The sequence below is a fragment of the Portunus trituberculatus genome, chromosome 43 (assembly GCF_017591435.1).
Source record: "Portunus trituberculatus isolate SZX2019 chromosome 43, ASM1759143v1, whole genome shotgun sequence".
NCBI lineage: Eukaryota > Metazoa > Arthropoda > Malacostraca > Decapoda > Portunidae > Portunus > Portunus trituberculatus.
Window position 1 is genome coordinate 24,661,690 of NC_059297.1, and position 12,500 is coordinate 24,674,189.

A 12,500-nucleotide genomic window follows, 5' to 3' on the forward strand; every position below is an offset into this window, starting at 1 on the left:
GGTAGACCCAAACGAAAGATAAGTCACACAAGGACAAAATCGAACAGACTCTTGACACAGATCAAACAAATACATCAAGAAAACCCACATAAACATTGGCTTCCATGACACGAAAACAACCTCTTTATATCGAACACTCCTACTCGTCGACCCCCCTATGACGTCCTCCCCTCCAGTGTAGCGGGGTCGGCGCGCCCCAGGCCGCGAGTGTCGCGGCGCCGTAAGTACTGTGTACTGCCATGTTCTACCTTGTACTCTTTGTACACTCAATAGTCCTAACGACAATAAACAATACTCTGATGGCGGCCATGTTACTACACCCACGATGCTGGTGAGGATGATGGTGATGATGATGATGATGGTTATAGTAGTGATGATGATGACGATGGAAGTGGTAAGATATTACGGTACACTTCCATCATCACCATCACCACCATTCACATTACTAATAATGATTACAGAATTACAGAACCATACTACTACTACTACTACTACTACTACTACTACTACTACTACTACTACTACTACTACTACTACTATTACTATTACTACTACTGCTACTACTACTACTACTACTACTACTACTACTACTACTACTACTACTACTACTACTTTTATCAGTGCAATAAACAACACCACGAGCGTCACTACTTTATACAACTACTTCTATTGTGCTACTACATGAACAACTACTTCTACTACAGTAACCACATCTTTTGAATAAAAGATTTTGTCCTCATAACTGAATTCGTGTGTGTGTGTGTGTGTGTGTGTGTGTGTGTGTGTGTGTGTGTGTGTGTGTGTGTGTGTGTATATATATATATATATATATATATATATATATATATATATATATATATATATATATATATATATATATATATATATATATATATATATATATATATATATATATATATATATATATATATATATATATATATATACACACACACACACACACACACACACACACACACACACACACACACACACACACACACACACACACACACACACACACACACACACACACACACACACGGTGTGAGGCCAAATGAGTATGCCACAAGAGAAGAAAGGAGCACAGGGCAGCCCGGCCTCCCACCAAGGCGAGCCTCGCCCCTCAGCCTTCCGGGCGTGTCATGACGGAACACTCTGGGATCTCACTATTAATTAACACTGACTAAAGCTTAAAATTCTGTAATTCTTCTTTGCATACTTAATACATACATGTATGCATGTAAATTAAAACACGAATAAAATTCCTTGATGAGATAAAAGTCACTATTTGTCACCCTCCGGGCGGCACCAAGCCTTGGCTGGCCGTGCCCCCACGTCCCTGTGGAGGGGCACTTCACCTCCGCCCCCTGTGTTTCTGTTAGGCCTTCCACCTGGCGGCGGCAAGGTGCACACCGCTAAGCTGCCCGCACGGTCCCCGGTCACCCTTCCCCGTGACTGCCTCCATGCAATGCACATAAATCCCTCGCTTTAACTCCCTACACGTTATAAATCTTTAAGGACATATAAACTCCCGACAATTGTAAACTTCCATCTACGTAAGGCTCCCTCTAACCCTCAGCTCCCCACCCACGACGCGGTGGGCGGGTGTGAGGCTTCATGGTGGCCGCGCCAGGCTCTTCCCCACGCCCGGCTCACCACGCCACTAACACTATAACAATGATAATAAGTACAATAACTAAACTCTAAAACCAGTAGATAATTTGACAAAAAAACTTGTACATATATTAATTCTTAACATCAATTGTCTCACACACACACACACACACACACACACACACACACACACACACACACACACACACACACACACACACACACACACACACACACACACACACACACACACACACTGCTCGCTTACTCAGTGTTAACAGCCTTATCTGTCACCTGGGAGGCTGAGCTTCAAGCTACGTTCAAGGTGCAAAGAATACCACTGAGTATCGAGCAGTGGCTGTCTTCTCTGAGCAGGAGGGCGGCAGTGTGGTGTGTGGGTCTCAGCTTTACCCTCATATCAGACTAAGAGATCCCTAACTTTTCTCCGGGAGGGTAAAGCTGACCATCTAGAGTTCACCATTAGATCCTCAAAACACTGGGTGAACTAAACACACACACACACACACACACACACACACACACACACACACACACACACACACAGGAGACACTGCTTCCTGGCCGAGGCACGAGTCACCGGGTGCGTCAGTACGTATCAAACATGAACAATACGTGTACTTAGTGTTCGCTGAAATATGAAACAATGACTACACTGACAAGTCAAAGTACTGAGCCGCTAGGATAATGATGATAATAATTTGATCAGAAGAAAATAAAAGAATAATAAACATGAAACATTTGCAGGTACTTAAAACAATTACTGATCAGTGTTTTTCTCTTCATTCCTCCCCTCACCATCTCCATCCCCTTCCCGATCCCCTTCCCCTCGTCTCTGTAGGTGTGGACGTTGGGGATGCCCGCGGCGGCAAGGCAGGCAAGGGCACGGGCAGCAGCGGCCATGGCGGTTTCAAGGGCATCTCCAACTCGGTATCCAGGGAGATGACCTGGGAGGGTGAGTTCATGTGTGTGTGTGTGTGTGTGTGTGTGTGTGTGTGTGTGTGTGTGTGTGTGTGTGTGTGTGTGTGTGTGTGTGTGTTTGATCTGCTGCAGTCTCTGACGAGACAGCCAGACGTTACCCTACAGAACGAGCTCAGAGCTCATTATTTCCGATCTTTGGATAAGTCTGAGACCAGGCACACACCACACACCGGGACAACAAGGTCACAACTCCTCGATTTACATCCCGTACCTACTCACTGCTAGGTGAACAGGGGCTACACGTGAAAGGAGACACACCCAAATATCTCCACCCGGCCGGGGAATCGAACCCGGTCATCTGGCTTGTGAAGCCAGCGCTCTAACCACTGTGCTATATGCCGTGTGTGTGTGTGTGTGTGTGTGTGTGTGTGTGTGTGTGTGTGTGTGTGTGTGTGTGTGTGTGTGTGTGTGTGTGTGTGTGTGTGTGTGTGTGTGTGAGAGAGAGAGAGAGAGAGAGAGAGAGAGAGAGAGAGAGAGAGAGAGAGAGAGAGAGAGAGAGAGAGAGAGAGAGAGAGCACTGACAGTGGAAACAGATCTGCATATATATATATATATATATATATATATATATATATATATATATATATATATATATATATATATATATATATATATATATATATATATAAACAAACATATATATATATATATATGCAAACGTACGTACATACTTGCATACATGCAAGCATTCAGACAGACACACACACACACACTCATACACACACACACATACACACACACACACACACACACACACACACACACACACACACACACACACACACACACACAACCAGTGACACAGGTGCAGGCAAGACCTTCACCACCCCACTTACGCCGCTCTCTTCCCCGCCAGAGATGCTCCTGGCCGCGCAGCTCACCGCTATGTGTCTGGGCGCCCTTTTGGCCCTCTGTGTGGTGGCCTGCTGCGCCTACAAGATCTGCGGGCCTGCCGAGGAGCTGGAGTGGGGCTCGCAGTACTCGGTGCTCAAGAAATCCCCGCGCCCTCCTCCTGAACTACTTCGGGAACTGTGAGGTCGGCCACGCCCCGCGCCGCCCGCCCTCCTCCTCCTCCTCCTTCCTGCTCCCTTCCCCCTCCCCGACCACCACCACCCTCGCCACCACCTCTTTCACCACCCCTGCCTCTACCACCTCCTCTCCTCCAGCTTCCTCTCCTTCGTGGGTCCTGCACGCGGGGCCCACCTCCCCCGAGTGACAGCCGGGCGCGGTGGGGCAAGGCGGAGAGCGTGGACGCCGCCACTCCCCTCATGATGATGAGTGGCGGGCGTGGCCAATTTCTTTGACTGATTATGACCTTCACTACTACAACTGCTGTTGTTTCTCAACTACTAATGCCGCCTACTACTAGTACTACTACTGCTACTACTACTACTACTACTACTACTACTACTATACTACTACTACTATACAAATTTCACTTTTCTACTTCCACAATTACTATCACTACTATCCATTACTACCACAACAACTACGGATGTCCCATAAGGGAACCCAGAAGAGGACACGAGTGGAAGAAGATCAAATTCTACAGCATAAATTGAACCTTCAGGTGCTCATTTTTTTGGAGGTTCGAGGTGCATGAACCGAAAGAACCCTGGTGCTTTGAATCTTTTTGGAACCCGAGTGAAACGCTTCAGGTTGTGGTGTAGTAAGATGTGAGTCAGTTACTTCTGAGGCCAGTCAACGAATGCCAAACCTTCGAAAAAATTTGTTGCAGTTAAACCAAAAACAATTCAAACTCCATTGTGGCATCAGGAAGTCAGGGATGAGTGAGTGTGTGCGTGTGTCTGTCTGTGTTCGAAGAACGACTGGAAGGCTTGAAAGGCTGTAGAAATTAACTATTTGAACTGGAGACGGGAGAAATAACACTGAAAAGAACAAGGCAAAAAAAAAAATATGTAGCGCTTTAACTGAATAAACAGAAATAGACACAAATAATAATAAGAAAAAAAACAAACAGGGAGTAAAAAAAGGAAAAATAAGTAAAACATTGTGTAGAAAGCGGGTGAAAAAATGAAAGCAATGGAAAAGAAATAGACGAGACTTAAATTGAAGCAAAATAAGCAATGAAATGAAACAAGAAAAAATGGAGGAGGAAAATGTGGAGAAAAATATGGAAAGAAGAGGAAAATGAAGGAAGATAAGAGAAGAAAGATGGAAAAGCACGCCAAAAATAAGAAGATAGGAGGAGGAGGAGGAGGAGGAGGACACAGGAAGGCGGAGATGAGAGGACGGCCACGGAATGAGCAGTCACGAGGGACGCTTGGAAATGGTCTGAGGAAGAGAAAATTCATAATGGAATTGTCGACCTTGTGAAAGTTAAAAAAATAGAAAAGGCAATCATATATGAACGAGAGAGAGAGAGAGAGAGAGAGAGAGAGAGAGAGAGAGAGAGAGAGAGAGAGAGAGAGAGAGAGACTACCCCGTCATCACACCAAACTCGAAGCTTTCCAAGAGATCTCTGCGTCTTGCCTAACCTACCGCCCTCAACTTAGGACCCCTACAAGTTTCTCCCCTTCGACATTCCCACACCAAATCTCTCCCCCTCCACACCCGGCACCATAACTCGCCCCATCAACATCTCCCACCCCACCTCTCCAAGTCTCTCCCACATCAACGCACTCTCTCTCTCTCCTATCAATGGCTCCCAGATATCTTCCCCTTAACACCCCCTACCTTCCCCCACACAAGCAACAACAACAACAAAAAAGAAAAAAATGAAGCTTCGAAACATAAAAGGGACAAAAAGGGAAACTTGACTTGTATCTCTTTCTCTCTCCCTCCCTTTCCTCACGGCCGCCTCAAAAAAATAAAAGAGAGAGAGAGAGAGAGAAAAAAGGAGAATCCCAGAAGGAGCTTTCAAACACAAGACAAACTCAAATAAAAGTGAAAGAAAGGAAGGGGGAATAAATAATAAAAGATCTAACCTTCCTTTACTTCAGCCAACTATTTCTCTCTCAGAGCGGCCTAAAAATGTCTGACGGGTGGCGGGAGTCAGTGGAGGAGGAGGAGGAGGAGGAGGAGGCGAGGGAAGAGGGGAAGAGAGAAGAGGGAAAAGGGGAATAAACGATAGCCAACTGCACTTTTTGTTACATACAATATTCCCCCGACGAGTGAGACAGAGGGGAAGAGGGGACGCGGAGAGGGGAAGAGAGAGAGAGAGAGAGAGAGAGAGAGAGAGAGAGAGAGAGAGAGAGAGAGAGAGAGAGAGAGAGAGAGAGAGAGAGAGAGAGAGAGAGAGAGAGAGAGAGAGAGAGAGAGAGAGAGAGAGAGGAAGAGGAAACGAAGGGGAAAGGGAAAAGAAAGGAGAGCATAAGGGAAGGGAAGGGATGAACGCCACAGGACAATCCCTGCCTCAACTTTAAGCAACAGGAGAAGAGAGGGGAGGTAAGGGGAGGTAAGGAGAGGGCAAGGAGGTATAGGAGTGAGTGGAGGATGGGGGAGTAGTGTCGTGCTCGGCTGGTAATGCTGTAGCTCAGATGTTTGTTGGAGAAAGAAACCCACAACAAACACTCCCATCATGCTCTCTCTCTCTCTCTCTCTCTCTCTCTCTCTCTCTCTCTCTCTCTCTCTCTCTCTCGGAAAAAAACTCTCAGCCCTTTACGAATATAAATTTTTCCTTTATTTTTTTCTTTTACTGCATTTTTTCCTTTCCAGTTCTTTTTCCCTTCTATTTTTAATCTTCCACCTCTCCTCCTCCTCCTCCTCCTCCTCCTTCCGATCTGATCCGCTTCACCTGCGATGCGACTCGACGGGGATGAGAAAGAAACAAACAAACGAAAAGAGAGAGAAGAGAGAGAGAGAAAAAAAAGTTACCTGTCTTCTCCAGTTCCTTCTCTTCACTTTACTTATTCATTCTTGTTTTGCTTCCCCGTTTTTTTATTCCTTAAAACTGGCAAGAGAAAATGTCCTATTTCTCTCTCTCTCTCTCTCTCTCTCTCTCTCTCTGGCGGTGTTTGCTCCAGGCGACTTAATCCTGCTTCATCCACCACGACACAGGACAAAAACTCGCTAAATAAATAAAGCAACATCACGGAGGAGCAAGGCAAGGGAAGTGATCCAGGGCGAGGAGACACATGGCAGTCCGCTAGTGGCAAGGGACGCCATAAAAAGGTTCCCCCGGCCGCCAGAAAAGTCTAATAACTGCTGAAGGAGAGAGAGAGGGGAGAGCGGAAAGGGTGGGGAACAGAAGGTGCAGGAAAGGTAGGAACGAGCGAGCAGAAATACCTGGGAGCATTAAAAGGGAAAAGATGAAAAGAAATGTGCATAATGAAGTGTCCTGTGCAAGGAAGGCGTGGGGAAACGGAGCGTGGAAGAGACACAAGATAGAAAATAGAGGAAAAAAAAGGGAGGAAACACACATGAAAATATTATGAGGTGAATTAGGAGAAGGAAAATTGGAATAATGTAAGAAATCCATTACGGAAAAGAAGAAGAAAATGGGAATGAGAAAATGAGAAAGAGCAGAGGGAGACAGGAGATACACGACGGGGAAAGAAAAACGGACGAAGGACGCAAAGAAAAATGATGAAACATTACACGCTGAATTGAAGAAAAGGATAAGCAATGAAGTAATGCAAGGGAAGTGCTTACTGGAAGGAGCAAAACAAAGAGAAACAGAAAAAATGAAAGATAGAAAGAAATTAGTAGAATATACACATGGTAATAATGAAAGAAATTAGAAGAAAAGAGAAAGAAAAAAGATGAAATATATTAAATGAAAAACAAAACACCAATGAATTCAAAGAAAAGAAAAAAATGACAAAAAGCAAATGAGCAAAACATCCAAGCTTGTGAAATGCTCTCTAGCGTGGGAGCAACTACACCGCCTGGAGGGACGCACCGTCGCCTGGACACACACCTCCTCCCTCCTGCCTGCCACTGACTCTAAAAAGGCCGCGGAGGGCTGCGGAAACCTGGCTGGCTAACTGGGTGGCTCCTTCCCTTAGCTGCAGGCTGGTTACTTGCTTGGATATCTGACTGTTCTTTCACCGGTTAACTGGCAGTCCAACTGTTTGCTTGGCTGGCTGGCTGTAGCGCTGTCTGGCTGGCTAATGACCTGTCTGTCTCACAAATTACCAGGCAGAGAGGCAGCGGTAGAAGAAACAGAAACATGACCAACAGCACCACCATCACTACCCACGAAACGAGACGAGACAAAGACGAGGAATATTCAAGATATGGAGCATGTCACCTATCCCTTGAGACGTGGTGGCGGCCTCGAGATGGACACGTTGAGATATTGGCGAGCTCGAGGAGGGACGAGTAAGCGTGTTGGAGTGTGTGGCAGTTGGCCGGCTGGCTGGCCGATCCCCGCCTTTGAAGAGGACCTCGCTGAACACGTCCCCGAGCCAGAACAGACCTACAGGGCGCTGATGTGTGTGTGTGTGTGTGTGTGTGTGTGTGTGTGTGTGTGTGTGTGTGTGTGTGTGTGTGTGTGTGTGTGTGTGTGTCCTGTTGTTCGACTGAGAGAACTGCAGAGGGTATAATTTGGTGCTAGATAAGGCTGGGAAAATGGATATCAGTGTATGAAAAATTATCACGAAAAGGAGGAGGAGGAGGAGGAGGAGGAGGAGGAGGAGGAGGAGGAGGAGGAGGAGGAGGAGGAGGAAGGAGGAGGATGCAGTAGTTATGAAGATGCTAAGGTTCTGAGTAATGTGACAGGGATGACGTGATAACAGATATTGCTCATAAATACAAATTTTGTCTTTCTGCTTATGTGAAAGAGAAAGAGAAGGAAGAGAAGAGAGGAGGAGGAGGAGGAGGAGGAAGAGTAGGAAAAGGAACGAAGGCAAGAGGGATGGACGGATGGACGGAGAGAGAGAGAGAGAGAGAGAGAGAGAGAGAGGAATGAAGGCGGGAAGAATGATAATAATGACAATGATGACGATGGGTAGAAGAAAGACGACGGTGAGGAAGAGGAGAAATAAATGAATGTCAAACGTCAGACACTAAAAAAATCAACACCATCATAATCATGAAATATATTACTTTCTCCACTCTCACACTTCCTCCCTCTCTCCTCCGTCCCGTCTCTCTTTATTGCCGAACTTAAAAGCACAAATTTAAAAGCACAAAATACACCAACTTTTCCATTCCACTTCCCCTTCCTCGCCTCGTTCCTGCCTCCTCTTCCCCTCATAGTCCGGGAGAGGAGGAGGAGAGAGGGAAGGAGGGAGAGAGGGAGATGGGGCGGGCAGGGCAGTGGCGGAGGACGCGAGCAGGAATATCAACAATAACGCCAACGAGGGCAAGTCTAGCACGATGGCAACTGAGGCTTCGCTCCCGCCGCCCCGATACAGACAGCGAGAGAGAACATTTCCATTTGCGAGACATGAATGTGTGTGTGTGTGTGTGTGTGTGTGTGTGTGTGTGTGTGTGTGTGTGTGTGTGTGTGTGTGTGTGTGTGTGGTGAGGTGGTAAGGATGCAAGGTTGTGTGGCGGCGGCGGCTGTATTAGTAGTGGTGGTGGTGGTGGTGGTGGTTGGGGCGGCAGGGACACACACGGTTACAGGTGGGGTCCGCGGGAGACAAATGCGCAATAAACAGTTTAACACAAGTTCATCACCCCCTAACGTACGATGATCTTTTGTTTGGCAGCAGCACCAGTAACAGCAGCAGAAGTAGTAGTAGTAGTAGTAGTAGTAGTAGTAGTAGTAGTAGTAGTAGTAGTAGTAGTAGTAGTAGTAGTAGTAGTGGCAGCAGCAGTAGTCACCTTTATAGCGCACCTGCCGCCGTTTCTCACTCCTCCAACACTCGGCCCTTCCGAAAAAAATACATGAAAAATGGAAATAGCAAAAAGAGTGAGCCAGGCCCGCGATCACCAGCACAGATTCAGGCCTGCATTTCCTGACTCATCAATATTCATATGCAAGATAGATAGATTTTTTTACGCCCAGTCAAATACCATAAAACTAGTAATTAATCCAGCACGACATGAATTCAAATGGAAAACCAATATATATATCGAAAAGTTCAAATGTCACTCTCAGTGCGATGCAAATCCTTCCTGGCTGCTATGGGGCCTCACTCGTACCCCATTGTGTATGTGAATTGTATTCCCGTCCGCCGCTTGAAGTGTACACCGGCATACTTACGTACATACATGCCGGCGCACATGAACGTACGTACAAACATTTCTCGCCCTCACATATCCCAAAGAGACCACGATACACGAAATCAACACCAATTTCTTTTTTAAATCGTCTTTTTGTTTCTCTCATCCTTTTTTTACCCTCATTTTTTCAAACCCGCGGCATGTGGCGGACCCAAAAAAGGGTACAATTTTCCCGAGCAGTGTTCGCATTAATGAGGCGGAGAGATACGCGATACAAACAACCTATGCTTTATTTACAACTGTTACTTACTGTGTGCTGCTGCTGTTGGGTTAGTGATTGCTATGGTTTGATGCACGTGTTGTAGTATCCAGTGTTGAGAGAGAGAGAGAGAGAGAGAGAGAGAGAGAGAGAGAGAGAGAGAGAGAGAGAGAGAGAGAGAGAGAGAGAGAGAGAGAGAGAGAGAGAGAGAGAGAGAGAGAGAGAGAGAGAGAGAGAGAGAGAGAGAGAGAGAGAGAGAGAGAGGACATCTTTCCTTATTTCATGGAGTTGTGTGCGTTCTTTATCGGTCATTACCTATATTTGCCGTGTTTTCATAAATTTAATTCTCCTTTCCTCCATTTCCTGCTCTTGTTTTCCTTCTTTTACTCCGCATCATTCTCTACTTTCTAACGTATCAACTCTTTCTCTCTTTCAAAACCTTCCATATATACTGTTTTCCCTTCTTGACTCTTCGCACCACCTCCTCCTCCTCCTTCTCGTCTTCCTCGCTCTACACGTCGTCCTCTTCCATCACAATCTTCCCTCACCGCGGAATAATCTAGTTAAGAGGCACAAGATTCACCTCCGGCCATTTCGTTAAACTTTCCTTCTTCGTTTCCTCCCTCATCTCAGCAGCTCTCTCTCTCTCTCTCTCTCTCTCTCTCTCTCTCTCTCTCTCTCTCTCTCATTGGGGAAATATCGGAGAGGCGCTGCGATTCCAGAAGTGATTAAAGACCTTTTAGTGCGGATTACTTGTTGAAACATGGGCGCGAGTAAATTTAAAAGCTAGAACGGAGAAAACGGGAGAGCCGAGAAAAAGGAGAGAGAGAGAGAGTGAGAGAAAGAGTGAGGTGGCACGAACGCGGGAGCTTAAGAGGAAGTGACGTCATAAAGGTAAACAAATGTGATGTATTCCTCCGCCACCTCCGCTACAAGAAACCAGCTCACGAAATTCTGTGCTAGAGGTGTATGATTTTTTTAATTTTTTATTTCTCATTCAGTTCCCAGCGATCGTCTTAATATGTGGAGTGAAAGCAGAAAGCAAATGTATTCCTGGTTGCTCGGTTCTCCAAACTTCAAAGGAGCGGTGTGTTCTTTGGGAAGGTGTTTGATTGCTTTGGAACGGTTCAGACTGGTATAGATAGTTTTAGTACAAGGTGCATCTAACTGGTAATCAGATGTTGTCATGCGTTTCGGAGTCTTTTCCAGTCATTAGTATCTTTGGTAAAGGTTATTAAGTTTTTTTTTTCAAGGGTGCTTTCGTGACGGTACGAATAATTTGATAAGAATTCAGTACTACCAACAGCGAGATATCCACGAGACCTCACCTGGTTATCTCCATGGCGTTTGAGAGAGAGAGAGAGAGAGAGAGAGAGAGAGAGAGAGAGAGAGAGAGAGAGAGAGAGAGAGAGAGAGAGAGAGAGAGACGTTCTAATCCTGGCCTAGGACTTGTCGAGAGCGGGAGAGAGGAGCAGTTCATGTTTCTCAAATACACCGCAACTCATACACAACTCCGGTATTTGCCATCTGGACCACCACCACCACCAACTATTACTACTACTACTACTACTACCACCATCCTCACAGTCGCCGCCACCACCATGCCACCGCTACCTTCCCACCAAGGCACGGAAGACCAGCAAGCGTCCCTGCGTGATGACGACCCTTCCAATCAACCATAGTAATAAGGCTTCCTGTCGCAGTAGTACCGTCGTCAATATGTAGTTGTTGTTACATGTAAGTACCTAGTAAGTAAGATAAATACGTTACTTACTAAAGGGCGGAGGGATGGATTGTTTTCAAAGGCGCGTGATGTTTCATAGTATAGACGTAGAACTCATTTACGATTCCTTGCGCCAGGCGAAGTAGTTTTGTCGCTAGAGATGTGCCGACACGTTCGTTTGGACTTCATGAGGGTGCGTTTTGCTGTCCGTGGCAGCGGTTGGGATGCCTCTCCGCGAATCAATGATTTGATGAAAGGAAGAAGTGAAAGTGTGCGGAACAATACATATACTGCCTAGTAAAGTAGTGACAATTTCGCGCATTTATACAATACAGTAAAGCGCAGCGATATAATACAGACCTGTGCATTTCAGTAGCTAACATGACAGCGTTTCGTGCACACCAAGCAATAAAGTAACAACATTCTGCGCATCAATAGAAAAAACGACAATGCGTAGTGAAGTAAAGCTCTGCGCATATAAGTAGTAGTGCGCATCTAGTAGTATTGCTTCAGGACTGCACAATAGACATTCTATGCATTTATAGATACAGCAATGCGCAGTGAGGCAATATGGATAACTGAAAGGTTCGCAACAAATAACTTTCCGTATAAACTGCGCAGCGAATTAGCGACATTCTGCGATTTGATAGAATATAGTGGGACGCAACGATTTTTTTTTTTTTTTTTTGAGTAACGGAGGAGAGCATGCAAAATAAATTGCGTTTTGCACACTTATAAACAGCATCTCAATGTGCTAAGACGCGGCGATAAGCATTGTTACGGGCGCCGGGAACGTAATTTAACGTTTTGTGCGTGAACGGGTTT

General features: G+C 45.8%; 1 long non-coding RNA gene across 1 annotated transcript in view; it reads left to right on the forward strand.

Annotated features, from left to right (window-relative positions):
• LOC123518430 overlaps positions 1 to 12,500 on the forward strand; it is an 18,131-nt gene that overhangs the window by 3,541 nt on the left and 2,090 nt on the right. Inside the window, exon 2 of the long non-coding RNA XR_006678792.1 lies at positions 10,589 to 12,500. This exon is cut by the window's right edge and continues 2,090 nt beyond it. This is a non-coding gene — a long non-coding RNA (uncharacterized LOC123518430). The remainder of the gene's footprint in view (positions 1 to 10,588) is intronic.